This window comes from Hypanus sabinus, chromosome X2 (genome assembly GCF_030144855.1).
Source record: "Hypanus sabinus isolate sHypSab1 chromosome X2, sHypSab1.hap1, whole genome shotgun sequence".
Lineage (NCBI taxonomy): Eukaryota > Metazoa > Chordata > Chondrichthyes > Myliobatiformes > Dasyatidae > Hypanus > Hypanus sabinus.
The window spans coordinates 44,657,732-44,668,854 of NC_082739.1; positions in this window are offsets into that span (position 1 = coordinate 44,657,732).

Here is an 11,123-nt window from a genome sequence, read left to right on the forward strand (position 1 = left end):
TGAGAGGTTGAGGTTGAAAATGTCCTTGAATACTCCTGCTAGTTGGTTGGCAAAGGTTTCCAGAGCCTTACCAGGTACTCCATCGGGAACTTAGAAACATAGAAAACCTACAGCACATTACAGGCCCTTCGGCCCACAAAGGTGTGCTGAACATGTCCCTACCTTAGAAATTACTAGGCTTGCATATAGCCCTCTATTTTTCTAAGCTCCATGTACCTATCCAAAAGTCTCTTAAAAGACCCTATCGTATCCGTCTCCACCACCATTGCCGACAGCCCATTCCACGCACTCACCACTCTTTGAGTAAAAAATTTATCCCTGACATCTCCTCTGTACCTACTCCCCAGCACCTTAAACCTGTGCCCTCTTGTGGCAACCATTTCAGACCTGGGAAAAGGCCTCTGACTATCTGCACGATCAATGCCTCTCATCATCTTGTACACCTCTATCAGGTCACCTCTCACCCTCCTTCGCTCCAAGGAGAAAAGGCCGAGTTCACTCAACCTGTTTTTGTAAGACATACTCCCCAATCCAGGCAACATCCTTGTAAATCTCCTCTGCACCCTTTCTATGGTTTCCACATCCTTCCTGTAGTGAGGTGACCAAAACTGAGCACAGTACTCCAAATGGGGTCTGACCAGGGTCCTATATAGCTGCAACATTACCTCTCAGCTCCTAAATTCAATTCCACGATTGATGAAGGTCAATACACCATACACCTTCTTAACCACAGAGTCAACTTACACAGCTGCTTTGAGTGTTCTATGGACTCGGACCCCAAGATCCCTCTGATCCTCAACACTGCCATTATACAATATTCTGCTATCATATTTGGCCTACATCTACTGCTCTTCCATCAATGTGTGTAGTCACATCCTCAAAAAATTCAATCAGGCTCATAAGGCACGACCTGCCCTTGACAAAGCCATGCTGACTATTCCTAATCATATTATACCTCTCCAAATGTTCATAAATCCTGCCTCTCAGGATCTTCTCCATTAACTTACCAACCACTGAGGTAAGACTCACTGGTCTATAAGTTCCTAGGCTATCTTGACTCCCTTTCTTGAATAAGGGAACAACATCTGCAACCATCTAATCCTCCAGAAACTCTGCCATTGTATTTAACCTACTAATACGAACCACTTCACACTTATCTGGGTTGAACTCCATCTGCCACTTCTCAGCCCAGTTTTGGATCCTATCAATGTCCTGTTGTAACCTCTGACAGCCCTCCACACTATCCACAACACCCCAACCTTTGTGTCATCAGCAAACTTATTAACCTATCCCTCCACTTCTTCATCCAGGTCATTTATAAAAATCACGAAGAGTAAGGGTCCCAGAACAGATCCTTGAAGCACACCACTGGTCACCAACCTCCATGCAGAATATGACCCATCTACAACCACTCTTTGCCTTCTGTGGGCAAGCCAGTTCTGGATCCACAAAGCAATATCCTCATGGATCCCATGCCTCCTTACTTTCTCAATAAGTGTTGCATGGGGTACCTTATCAAATGCCTTGCTGAAATCCATATACACTGCATCTACTGCCCTACCTTCATCAATGTGTTCAGTCACATCCTCGAAAAAATTCAATCAGGCTCATAAGGCACGACCTGACTTTGACAAATCCATGCTGACTATTCCTAATCATATTATGCCTCTCCACATGTTCATAAATCCTGCCTCTCAGGATCTTCTCCATCAACTTACCAATCACTGAGGTAAGACTCACTGGTCTATAATTTCCTGGTCTACCTCTGCTCCCTTTCTTGTATAAAGGAACAACATCTGCAGCCCTCCAATCCTCCGGAACCTCTCCCGTCCCCATTAATGATGCAAAGATCATCGCCAGAGGCTCAAACTTCTGCCTTGGGAGGGTTCACTCTTTTTAAAGACAACATAACATCTGTCTCTGAGACAGAGATCACAGGGTCATCAGGTGCAGCAGGGATCTTCACAGCTGTAGTTGTGTTCTCCCTTTCAAAGTGTGCATAAAATGCATTGAGTTCATCTGGTAGAGAAGCATCACCTCCATTCACGCTATTGGGTTTCGCTTTGTAGGAAGTAATGTCTTGCAGACCCTGCCAGAGTTGCCGTGCATCTGATATCGCTGCCAACCTCATTTGAATTTGTATCTTCACCCTTGAAATAGCCCTCTGCAAATCATACCTGGTTTTCTGGTACAGGCCTGGATTGCCGGACTTGAATGCCACAGATCTAGCCCTCAGCAGATGATGTACCTCCTGGTACACCTATGGCTTTTGGTTTGGGAATGTACAGTAAATCTTTGTAGGCACACACTCATCCACACAGGTTTTAATGAAGTCGGTAACAACTGCAGCAAACCTATCCAGATTCAAAGATGAATCCCTGAATACAGTCCAGTCCATCAATTCAAAGCAGTCCTGTAGGCGCTCCTGTGCTTCCCTTGTCCAAACCTTCTTGGTCCTCACTACTGGTGCGGCAGTCTTCAGTCTCTGCCTGTACTCAGGGTGTTCAGACTTCCTGAAGTGAGACTGTGGAATAGCATTCTTGATGGTGGTGTAGCAATGGTCCAGTGTGTTGTGTCTTCTGGTATTGGGAGTGATCTGTTGATGGTAATTGCTTAGTGAGTTTTTTCAGATTGGCTTTGTTAAAATGTTCCAAAACGATGGTGAAGGCGTTAGGGTGCGCTGTTTCGTGCATGTTGATCCCATTTCTCAGATCATCCAAAGCCTGCTTGATGTTGGCCTGAGGTGGAATGTAAACTGCTACCAGAATGACCCCCGAGAACGCCTGTGGTAGGTAAAAAGGTCGAAACTTTACTGCTGGATATTCCAGGTCTGGTGAGCAGAATTGGGACAGCACTGATATATTCGTGCACCAAGAAGAGTTGGTCATGAGGCATACTCCGCTTTTAAGAGACTGTCGATCTATCCTGACAGCAAACACGTCATCTGAACCGCTGCATCCGGTACGGGAGGGGTTAACCAGGATTCCGTGAAACAAAGGACACATGCAGTCCTAATGACCCTCTGATTCAGCACCCTGGCTCTGAGATCATCGATTTTATTCACCAGAGACTGTACGTTCGCCAGCAAGATCGTCAGTATAGGGCGGGGGTCGGCAACCTGCGGCTCCCGAGCCATTTGTGGCTCTTTCACCTCTGTGCTGCGGCTCCCTGTGGCTTTGGGAAATAATTGGTCAGTATTTAATTAAAATGTATTTTATGTTAGTTTGTTAGCTTTTGAAATGTAATTCTAAATTTGAAGATTATGGTGATCTTGTACAATCTAAGTGTGGCGACACATTTCCTCACAATTAGCCAGCATTCCGGCTAAGGGAGATAGCCTACGGGGGTTTGTGAGTACGCGTCTTTTGCAGCATCTGCGTCCATGGGGGCTGGGTTGAGGGAGGCTTAAAAGCAAGGCTGTTTAGTTCGAATAAAGTTATTCGACTGCAGTTTACTGACTGCGTGAGCACACCGCTACAACGTGTTTTTATCGCTATTAATATACGTCACCACTGCCAATACCTGACACCCGCCAGTGCGCGATTTCTTTAATTTTTCAATCCAAGGTAGGCTAACTATGGAGAATTCTAAAAAAAGAAAAGTGACTGAAGAAAACAGAACGTTTAATGATACGTGGACAGATTCATTTGCTTTCACTGCTGACGAGACTGGTTTACCGGTATGCTTAATATGCAATGAGAAACTAGCAAACAACAAAAAGTCAAATGTCGCAAGGCATTTCCAGAATAAACACGCAGCCTTTGCTCGAAAATATCCGGATGGAGATGAGAGGAAAAAAAGCCGTTTCGGAACTGATGCGGAAGGTTGATCTGAGCAAAAATCATTTCCAGAAATGGATGAAGTCTGGAAAATCAACGACATACGCCAGTTATATTGCCGCTCAGGAAATAGTCAGGCACGGGAAGCAGTTTACAGATGGTGAATATATAAAAGAATCTTTCATTAAGATTTCAGAACATCTATTCACGGACTTTAAAAACAAGAGTGAAATTGTGCAGAAAATCAGGGATATGCCCCTCTCTGCAAAGACTGTCAAAGACAGAACCATAAAAATGGCAGAAGACATCACAAGACAGCAAATTAAAGACATCAATTCAGCTGTGGCCTACTCGATTGCCTGTGACGAGTCTAAAGACAAAGGTGATATTGAACAAATAGCGTTGTTCTGCCGGTATGTAAACTCTGCCGGGCCACAGGAAGAACTGATTGAGTTGATACCTCTAAAAGACACCAAACACGGGGGGAGGACATCTGTGAGGCTGTCTTGAATTGTTTAAGAGCCAAAGGAATAAAGACCACCCATCTGGTGTCAGTAGCTACTGATGGGGGCACCGAATATGACGGGAACGCACAAGGGAATTGTGGCTTTACTGCAGAAGTCGCTGGACAGAAAGCTGCTGACTTTTCACTGCATCTTGCACCAAGAGGCACTGTGCGCTCAAACATTTCCTCCGGAATGCACAGAAGTAATGGATGTTGTCATTCAGATTGTCAATAAAATAATGGCAAAAAGTTTAAATCACCGTCAATTCCGTTTGTTACTGGACGAGCTGGAAATTGCATATTCTGATCTCCTGCTGCACAACAAAGTCTGATGGTTGTCCAGGGGGGAGGTGCTGAAACGCTTTGTCGCGTGTCTGGAAGAAGTGAAAACTTTCCTGGGCAGCAAAGGGCTCAACTTTCCTGAGCTGGAACAGCCAGAGTGGCTGGAAAAGCTACACTTCATGGTAGACATGACAGCGCACCTGAACACGCTGAACACAGCTCTTCAACGGGGTAAGGACGTACAGCCCTGCACATGTTGGAGGATGTTTTGGCATTCGAGCGCAAGTTGACGTTGCTTGCCAGAGATTTACAGAAAGGCACATTGTCTCACTTCCCCAATTTGAGAGAGTTCAAACAAGGTCACGACATGATAAATTCGGAGTATTTACATTCTGCAATCATCGCAATGCAAACATCGTTTGGGAAACGCTTCTGTGAGTTCAGAGAGGGAAAAAACACATTATCCTTCCCGGTCACTCCCCTAAGCATCGATCCATCCCTACTAAATACGACTGCATTGTCAGGTGTGAGTCAACCTGAACAAGTATGATAAATATTTTAATTGCCTATTATTTTACGTATATTCATATGTTTTCATTGTTCAGTGAAATAGTCCTTTTATTTTTCAGGTTGACAGCTGGCTGACGTTATTTTTGGTTTGCTGCTGGCGGCAAATTTAAGTTTGGCGTTTTTCATAAATACAAGAAGGACTCAAATAGACGTTGAGTATTTTACTTAAAAGTAACCTTCAACCCAACGTCTTTTTTTCGGAGTTCAAAATGTTTTTGTTGCATGCAGAAATGTAATTTCATTTTCTCTGCAGGAGTTCATCAATTTCATAAATGCAACACATTATAGTTTATTTATACATAGCATAAAGGCAAAACAAAACGTAGTATTCAGTGTTATTTCATTTTAAATGTCAAGCGGGTTTTGCGGCTCCCAGTGTTTTCTTTTCTGTGGGAAACGGGTCCAAGTGGCTCTTTCAGTGGTAAAGGTTGCTGACCCCTGGTATAGGGAGTTTAAAACACCGTTTGTATCCCTGAACTGCGGCTGCTCTTCCACCAAGGTTTTCTCCGTGGGAACTTCTGACCACAGACTGTGTTGTTTCCATCGGTTTTAAGCAGCCCCAGTTCATTTAAACATAATAAGATATCTTTGCTGACTCTACTGACCTTGTAAGCATTTGTGCTGTTTAGGTGTAACAGGCTGAAACGAGAATATTTAATCATATCCATTGAGAGTACTGCTGCTACTCGAGCTATACCTAGGCGACAAGGAACTATCTATATATCAGTCTCACGAGTGAACCTGCAGATGCTGGAAATAAATAAAAACACAAAATGCTGACTGGCCTGCTGAGTTCTGCCAGCATTTTGTGTTTTTATATATCAGTCTGTTTGTACTATCTATCTGTTTGTACTATCTCTCTCTCTATCTGTACTACCACTCTCTATCTGTTTGTACTATCTCTCTATCTGTTTCTAATATCTGTCTCTCTGTGTACTATCTCTCTCTCTCTATCTGTTTGTACTATCTCTCTCTCTATCTGTGTACTATCTCGCTGTCTGTATCTGTTGGTACTATCTCTGTCTCTATCTGTTTCCACCATCTCTGTGTATTTGTACTATCTCTCTCTCTATCTGTTTGTAGTATCTCTCTCACTGTTTGTACTATCTCTCTCTGTCTGTTTGTACTATCTCTCTCTCTCCATCTGCTTGGACTATCTCTCTCTAATCTCTATCTGTTTCTACTAACTCTCTCTATCTGTTTGTACTATCTCTCTCTCTATCTGTAGTATCTCACTGTTTGTACTATCTCTCTATCTGTAGTATCTCACTGTTTGTACCATCTCTCTATCTGTAGTATCTCACTGTTTGTACCATCTCTCTATCTCTATCAGTTTGTACTATTTCTCCATTTGCTTGGACTATCTCTCTCTATCTTTGTACTATCCCTCTCTATCTGTTTCTACTAACTCTCTCTGTTTGTACTATCTCTCTCTCTATCTGTTTGTAGTATCTCTCTCACTGTTTGTACTATCTCCCTCTCTATCTGTTTGTACTATCTCTCTAGATTTGTACTATCTCTCTATCTGTTTGCACTCTCTTTCTCTCTCTCTCTGTCTGATTGTACTATCTATCTCTCTCTGTGTATATTTGTACTATCTCTCCCTGTATCTGTTTGTACTATCTCTCTCTCTATCTGTTTGTACTATCTCTCTCACTGTTTGTACTATCTCTCTATCTGTTTGTACTATCTCTCTCACTGTTTGTACTATCTCTCTCACTGTTTGTACTATCTCTCTCTATCTGTTTGTAGTATCTCTCTCACTGTTTGTACTATCTCCCTCTCTATCTGTTTGTACTATCTCTCTCTATTTGTACTATCTCTCTATCTGTTTGCACTCTCTTTCTCTCTCTCTCTGTCTGTTTGTTCTATCTATCTCTCTCTGTGTATATTTGTACTATCTCTCCCTGTATCTGTTTGTACTATCTCCCTCTCTATCTGTTTGTACTATCTCTCTCTAGATTTGTACTATCTCTCTATCTGTTTGCACTCTCTTTCTCTCTCTCTGTCTGTTTGTACTATCTATCTCTCTCTGTGTATATTTGTACTATCTCTCCCTGTATCTGTTTGTACTATCTCTCTCTCTATCTGTTTGTACTATCTCTCTCACTGTTTGTACTATCTCTCTATCTGTTTGTACTATCTCTCTATCTGTTTGTAGTATCTCTCTCACTGTTTGTACTATCTCCCTCTCTATCTGTTTGTACTATCTCTCTCTATTTGTACTATCTCTCTATCTGTTTGCACTCTCTTTCTCTCTCTCTCTGTCTGTTTGTACTATCTATCTCTCTCTGTGTATATTTGTACTATCTCTCCCTGTATCTGTTTGTACTATCTCTCTCTCTATCTGTTTGTACTATCTCTCTCACTGTTTGTACTATCTCTCTATCTGTTTGTACTATCTCTCTATCTGTTTGTAGTATCTCTCTCACTGTTTGTACTATCTCCCTCTCTATCTGTTTGTACTATCTCTCTCTATTTGTACTATCTCTCTATCTGTTTGCACTCTCTTTCTCTCTCTCTCTGTCTGTTTGTTCTATCTATCTCTCTCTGTGTATATTTGTACTATCTCTCCCTGTATCTGTTTGTACTATCTCCCTCTCTATCTGTTTGTACTATCTCTCTCTATTTGTACTATCTCTCTCTATTTGTACTATCTCTCTATCTGTTTGCACTCTCTTTCTCTCTCTCTCTGTCTGTTTGTACTATCTATCTCTCTCTGTGTATATTTGTACTATCTCTCCCTGTATCTGTTTGTACTATCTCTCTCTCTATCTGTTTGTACTATCTCTCTATCTGTTTGTAGTATCTCTCTCACTGTTTGTACTATCTCCCTCTCTATCTGTTTGTACTATCTCTCTCTATTTGTACTATCTCTCTATCTGTTTGCACTCTCTTTCTCTCTCTCTCTGTCTGTTTGTACTATCTATCTATCTCTGTGTATATTTGTACTATCTCTCCCTGTATCTGTTTGTACTATCTCCCTCTCTATCTGTTTGTAATATCTCTCTCTATTTGTACTATCTCTCTATCTGTTTGCACTCTCTTTCTCTCTCTCTCTGTCTGATTGTACTATCTATCTCTCTCTGTGTATATTTGTACTATCTCTCCCTGTATCTGTTTGTACTATCTCTCTCTCACTGTTTGTACTATCTCTCTCACTGTTTGTACTATCTCTCTATCTGTTTGTACTATCTCTCTCTATCTGTAGTATCTCTCTCACTGTTTGTACTATCTCTCTCTCTCTCCATTTGCTTGGACTATCTCTCTCTATCTTTGTACTATCTCTCTCTCTCTCTATCTGTTTGTAGTATCTCTCTCACTGTTTGTACTATCTTTCTCTCTATCTATTTGTACTATCTCTCTATCTGTTTGCACTATTTCTTTCTCTCTATCTGTTTGTACTATCTATCTCTCTCTATCTGTTTCTTCTATCTCTCTCTATATATTTGTACTATCTCTCCCTGTATCTGTTTGTACTATCTGTCTCTTTATGTTTGTACTATCTCTCTCTCTCTATCTGTTTGTACTGTCTCTCTATGTTTGTACTATCTCTCTATTTCCATCTATTTGTACTCTCTCCCTCTCTATCTGGTTGTACTCGATCTCTCTTTCAAACTGTAAAATATCTGTCTCTATCTGTTTGTACCATCCCTCTCTCTATCTGTACTATCTCTCACTCTATCTGTTTGTACAATATCTATTTGTACTATCTCTGTCTCTATCTGTTTGCACTATCTCTATCTCGCTTTCTGTTTGTACTATCTTTGTGTTTGTACTATATCTCTCTCTGTTTGTACTATTTCTCTTTCTCTGTATAATCTCTCTCTCCCTATCTGTTTGCACTATCTCTATCTCTCTCGCTATCTGTTTGTACTATCTCTCTCTGTGTTTGTACTATCTCTCTCTATCTGTACTATCTCTCTCTCTGTTTGTACTATCTCTCTTTCTCTGTTTGTATAATCTCTATCTCCCTATCTGTTTGTACTATCTCTCTATCTGTTTGTATTATCTCTCCCTATCTGTTTGTACTATCTCTCTCTCTCTATCTGTTTCTACAATCTCTCTCTCTCTCTATCTGTTTCTACTAACTCTCTCTCAACTGCATCGTTCTACTGGTAGAGACTGTCACCATGTCTTCGGGAATGTAATTACTGTCACTGTGTCATTGGGCCGGTGGAGACTGCCACCATGTCGTTGGGTGGATAGAGATCGCCACCGTGTCTTTGTGCTGGTAGAAGTGTCATCATGCCATTGCTGCTTTTCCAATGACTCCATAATCAATTTATGATCATTAAGACTCTGGTTCACTCCACCCATGCTTTGCTGCTTTTTCAATAACAATACCAATATAAGTAATGATCATTATGACTCCGTTTCACCCCACTCAGGCTTTCATTCTTTTCCACTGACTCTAGATCAATGTAAGTAATGATCATTAAGATTCCTGTACACCCCCAGAAGGCTTTTCTGGGTTTGCAAAGACACCTGAATATCATCCAGGTACACCAGCATAATTTGGAAGACTCAATCATTCATGGTTGTCTGCATGAGTCTTTGAAAAGTCACCAGCCCATTGCAGACCCCCAACGGCATGCGAACATATTCATATCGACCAAACCTGGTTGAAAAAGCTGTCTTATGCCTATCACGCTCCTCTACCGCCACTTGGTGGATCAAGGTTTATCATTGAGAAAAGCTGTGCTCCCCGCAGAGCATCTAAACTCTCCTCAATACGTGGGAGTGGGAATGCATCCTTTTCAGCCTCAATATTCAGTCTCCGATAATCCACACACAGTCTTATGCTACAATCAGTCTTCTGTATCAACACTACAGGTGAGGTATATGCAATATTGCTCTCCTGAATCACACCCTTGTTCAGCAACTTTCAGATATAGTCTTACACTTCACTGTTCTGATTTGGTGGAATGTGACGGTATGGCTGTGAAACAGGCTCATTATTAATCAAATGAATTTCATGCTTGACCTTGTCATTGTACCCAAGGTCTTCATATTCGACTGCAAAGATATCCAGGTACTTCGCCTGTAAAGCACTTAGATGAGCTTGTTGTTCTTTACTACCCCCAATGTCGAGTTTGTCTGGAGTTGACTTCAACTTGTGGTTACTACCCTCCACCTTTACACCAACAGTCACTTGTTCAATGCCAGCTGAGATCTGCTGAAATCTTACAGCACCTTGCTGATCACTATCTACGCATTCTACCTTTGGTAGTCTACCAACCAGGTCCTAGGTGAGAGCCATACTTCCTCTCCAGAGATGTTTAAAACCTGTGCTAGCAGTTTACGACAACAAGAGTCAACAACCATCAGAATAACTACAAGACCACAAGGTAGAGGGGTGTTATGTGGCTCAAGTAACATCTTATGGTCAGTACCAGCATCTCCAATGGCCCTCTTAGTCACAGTGGTGACTACAGATTCAGCAGGTATGTGCTCAGTATCTTTTCCTGATATGCAGACTACGGCCTTCTTTTCAGTACTGTCCATCTGTACTCTCTGGAAAACATCTCCAATCAAAATCCAACTTTCCTTCTTGGGTCGTGTCAAATTCGGCGTAGACATTGTCTGCATTGGCTAATAATTTTCATGCCTACAATGCACTGTACAGGTTGTTCAGTGCTAACTGGATCTCTGACTACTGGAAAGACACAGTTGGGAATCATCATACCCATCACTTGAACCTCCAGTTCCAGATACCCAAGGTAAGGAATATCAAGACCGTTAGCAGCAGTTAATCTAAGCCAGCGAGCAGTGGACAACATATCTTCATCCTCTCCATTCAAGTGTTCTCGAAAGAACTGCTCAGTCATGGTGCTCACTTGACTACCTGTGTCCAACAGACAACAGACAGAGACACCTGATATCATAAGCTGAACAACAGGACATGTTCCTGGTCACAGGACGGCTGTACGTTATCTGAATCTGTGAGTTTCTCCCAAATTGCCCGACTCACAACAACCTGGAGG